The sequence below is a fragment of the Sinocyclocheilus grahami genome, unplaced genomic scaffold (genome assembly GCF_001515645.1).
Source record: "Sinocyclocheilus grahami isolate Dianchi unplaced genomic scaffold, SAMN03320097.WGS_v1.1 scaffold10739.1, whole genome shotgun sequence".
Classification (NCBI taxonomy): Eukaryota; Metazoa; Chordata; class Actinopteri; order Cypriniformes; family Cyprinidae; genus Sinocyclocheilus; species Sinocyclocheilus grahami.
This window is the reverse complement of record NW_015513413.1, coordinates 1,314-5,973: the sequence shown is the minus strand read 5'-3', so window position 1 is coordinate 5,973 and position 4,660 is coordinate 1,314. Positions and strand designations below refer to the sequence as shown.

Below are 4,660 nucleotides of genomic sequence, written 5' to 3'. Positions count from 1 at the left end.
TTTAAAACCGCAGCTTTTTCTACTCGGTTAGGCCGTTCGTCCACACGCAAACGCAGCACCAGTTCACTGAAACCAAACATTTTTGAAAACGCCTGCCAGGGTGAAGATTTTCAAAAACTCTGGTTGCAGTGTTGTCGTGTAGACAGCAAAACCGGAGTTTTTGGCTTGTGATGTCAGCGCCTGCGCTGTTATCTCCGCCTACTGGAAACTTTTTCAGGCTTCTGATTGGCCAACGTGGCTTTACGGTTGAGATTATATCGCCACCTGCTGGTTAGGCATGCTCATGACAGTGATTCATAGCATGCGTTTGTGTTTTCATGTGGACGGAGATTTTTTTTTAAACGGAAGAAGTTTATAAAAATACCCGTGTACGTGAGGACATGGCCTAAGCCTCTGAAGATTTCTGAATGAGCTTAGATGTAACACTACCATATGACAGGGCAATATGTCAAGGTGCTCTAGAAGTGAGATTATTAAATAAATATCTTGCTACATCACCTTGAAAATTATTGCCGGCAATCTTGAGAACATTAAGATTCTTCAGCCCATAAAAGCTGAATATGTTAGTAAAGGTGGTACTTGAATAAGAAACATCCAGATACCTCAAGTACTTTAAGTTAGACAAAACTGAAAGGTATCCGACACGTACAACAGTTGTATTGTGGAAATCTAGAATCTCAAGTCCCTCAAGTCCTCCTAAGTCAAGGCCAATTTCTGCATTACTACTCAAATTCAAATATCTGATTTGAGGGGTGCCAAAAAGTGAGGTGCAGCACTGTTTTAATCTAATTTGGTTAGAGCAAAAAATCCAAATACTGGAGCTTAGGCATGTCTATGAAGGCATCAGCCCAAATAGGTGCACTGTTGTAATTACTATTTTTTCTAAAGTATGGAGATGTGAAAGCGGTTTACCTGGCAAAGTACTTAACAGACATCAAGTAAAGCTCCTTGATTTCACGAAAACATACATAGGGGAGAGTGGGGTAAGATGAGCCAGTGGGTAAGTTGACCCACCCCCTGTATCTTGCCAACTGTACACTTTTATTGTCATGTGACCATATATTTTGAAACCACCCATAATTTCTGCCAGACTGTGAAAAGAAGAAACACACGGGAGGAGTGGAAGGCACCCAATTACTTTAATAACTGTTTTTGGCTTGTCAAAGTAAAATTTTAGCATACCATATGTAATGGCTGTTACATCAAAGTAAATTGATCCAGGTCTAAAAATAATTATGATGCATATAAGTGATTTAGCAATGTATAAAACCATGTAAATCATTTAGCTAAATATTAGCCTGAACTAGTAAGCAAGCTAGTTTTTTTCCAAAATGGCAGCTATGGGGCAAATTGATTTTATCTTACCCTACCATAAGGCACTGAAGTTAAGTTAAATCTCTGAAGTATAAACTGGTAGTTTAATTTGATAGTACACAACTGATTTAGTTGATTATATATACATATTATTTGTAGTTTATTTGATAGGGACAGTGTACAAGTGCACCAAAGAACCAGAAGATGCTTTTCATCACATTATAATCAGATATATCTTTCCACCTGTAGTCCCTAATGGCCTGTTCGACATTGCTGAAAAGCTACCATGCCAAGAATCTTTTGACTAAATTGTTCATTAGTTTCAATGACATCCCTTCATTCCAATTCAGTTTTTTATTTTAATTTTACTCAAACTCGCCGTTTAGTCTGCTTTTGGAAAGATTACAACCTTGGTGTTGAACATATTGTTTCAGAAATGCAAACAATTAAAGATTGAAATTTTCATTTGGTTGGTTTTATGTTGTTTACATTAGCTTTGAGAAAAAGAAATAAGACTGTTTGAAAAAGGAATTTTGATTATTAAGTTAGTTTTTAAGAGGTAAAGTATCTTTAAAATGTAAAGTGTTTGAACCAGATTCAGTCAGATGGTCAGTTTACAACCAGATGGTTCATCTTACTCATTGACTCGGGTCAACTTACCCCCACCCTGGGAAACTGAACCACAGGAACTTTTTTTTATAAGAAGCCATATTTTTAGAAGCCTTTGTCATAGATACATTCTGGTCATTTAAAATGATAGGAAACATCCTGAAGTTACTTACTTTGTACTTTTGCGTCATTTTCCCTTATCTTGAGAACCACATAAGTAAAAAGTGGCCCATCTTACCCCCACTCTCCCCTACTCCAGTTCATCAATTAGACCTCCGATTAATGCTACATTTGTGGCATTAATCACACAGCAAAAGACAGAAATTGGCTCACTAGGCTTCTCCATAATGTAATAATGTACCTCCTGGAAATAAAGCACAGACCATCTAAAAAGTCAGTATCTGAAAGTGAAATCTGAAACTGCCCTTGTGCTTTCCCAAATTTCAGCCTTTTGACATTAAGACCACATAGAGCTTTTAGACCAGCTTGCTGAGCAGCTGATGAAACAAAGGTGGATCGGATGTTCAGTTCTCTAAGATAAATGTCTTTGAAAGCTCCTGGTTCAATGTATAATAACGGATTCCAAGAGAGATTCACATTCATGTTTCTGCCGATATCTCGCAACACAGCAGTGTGATCAGTTTTGATGATGGATATATTATTGGCATGTAGATCATGTAAACTGAAGTCTTTGAAGGTGCTCATGAATGGAGGGAGAGAGAGTAATGCAGATGGGCATTAATCTTCAGTTTAAAAAAAATTAATCCTTAAATTTCAAATTGAATGATTGTCCAGCCCCAATAGAAACATATATAGTGAAAGAACTAATAGTGAAGAAATTCATCTTGACATCTCTAATCAAGATTTTCTCAACCTGTCATAAAATAAGCCAGCCTTGTTTGAGGTCATTGCATATGAGGAACTAACACTGTGGTTTTAAACAATGAGGAATTTTGGCTGAAAATACATAGAGAAGTAATGAACAAGTCATTCATTTCCAAAACATCCCAAATTAATTTAAAGAAGAAACATTAAAAAAAGAATTGAAATTTAAAAAAAAGTTTAAATAAAGAAAAAGTTTCATAAAGAAAATAATTACCTCTGTGATTCATAATCTACCATGAATTGTTGAAACTGACATTTGCATTACTAAATCTCCAGTAACCATTATAACACAATCACCAACAACATAGTAAACATGTAACTGACTGCTCAAGACCTTGACTGAAAAATAATCTACTGGCCCTAATGTGAAAAGCAAGTCCACTGTAACAGTTAAGAAAATATCTACATATGTAATCTTCCAATCAACCACTGGAAATAAAACATGTTTAAAGGGGTCATATGATGCAATTTCAATTTTTCCTTTCTCTTTGGAGTGTTACAAGTTGATTGTGCATAGATAAGATCCCTGAAGTTGCAAAGACTAAAGTCTCAAAACCAAAGATATATTCTTTATCAAAGTTAAGACTCTGCCACGCCCCCCTAAAACAGCTCGTTCTAACACGCCCCCACATATCTACCTCACTATGTGGACGCAAAGAAAGAAGGCGTGGTTTCAGTAACCGCAGTTAGTGTTGAAGCAGCCATGTCAGGGAGACGCTGTGTGTTTCTAGGCGAAAGCAAAAGCACTTTATTTGGCCTTCCAAAAGTAGATGCATTTAGTCATCTTTAAGATTACTTACAACAGAACAGCAATGCATTTTATGGACAACTGTTTTGTGAACCTAGGAGAAGAGGTAATTATGACTTTGCTATGACAATCTGGCTCTTCTGAATCAGCTACGGTTTTGTTATTAGTTTAAGTATTTGCTATTGATTGTTCAAATGCGGAGTTTTGCGCATCATGTGTGTGTGTGCGTGAGCGAGCGAGAGGGTCACATCACAGTGGAGTCAGCTGTCTTAACCGTGGCTTGTGTACTGCAAACACAAGCTTCATCTCCGTCTCTGTCACGCGACTCTGTTCCCGTTTCGGGCTTAAACTGATGGTAAAACTAATGACATTACTTACGTCTTTACATTTATTTTGAAAGATGAAGCTCGCAATTATGGTAAGGGGCGTTACATTTCCAACGAGTGCTTGCGGTGTTCCGCCAATCACAATGCATTGGGTCAGCTGGCCAATCAGAGCAGACTGCGCTCGTCGGAAGGAGGGACTTTGTAGAAAACGAAGCGTTTGAGAGAGGCGGGGCATAGAGGACCTACAATAATGTACAGTATTTGAAAAATAATGTGTTTTTGAACATTAAAGCATGTCAACATATTCTGTTACACCAAATAATGATCTTTAAAAAAAAAGCATCATATGACCCCTTTAAACCTAAAAAAAAAGGCACACAGAAGAACGATAAACATGAGCTACCAGCAGATGGCCCTGCACACACATCTAACACAAGGTCACTTCAGTCAGAAACTTCAATTTCCTGTTGACTTTGCTACAAGGATAACCTCAACAATTACTCTTAGTATAATACAACCTTCGGATTTTAACAGCAATTCTGCAGATTAAATGTAAAATATTAAGTCACCAATAATGCGTCTTCCTCAACATGATAAATACCATTTTTTACAATGTTAAATACACTACACACAGCAAACCTTGACAGAAGCCGAAAAGTACTATAAAAACACTATGAACTTGTTGATAGTCAACAGCCTTTATTTATCCATATATGTGAGCCACTCAAAGATGGGGGAATAGACAAATAGGACAAGAATTGACTACTATAGAGGGCAA

General features: G+C 37.1%; 1 pseudogene; it reads right to left on the bottom strand.

Annotated features, from left to right (window-relative positions):
* Positions 1 to 226: 226 nt before the first annotated feature.
* On the bottom strand, positions 227 to 1,137 carry LOC107578528 (toll-like receptor 4; annotated as a pseudogene).
* Between the last annotated feature and the right edge of the window lie 3,523 nt (positions 1,138 to 4,660).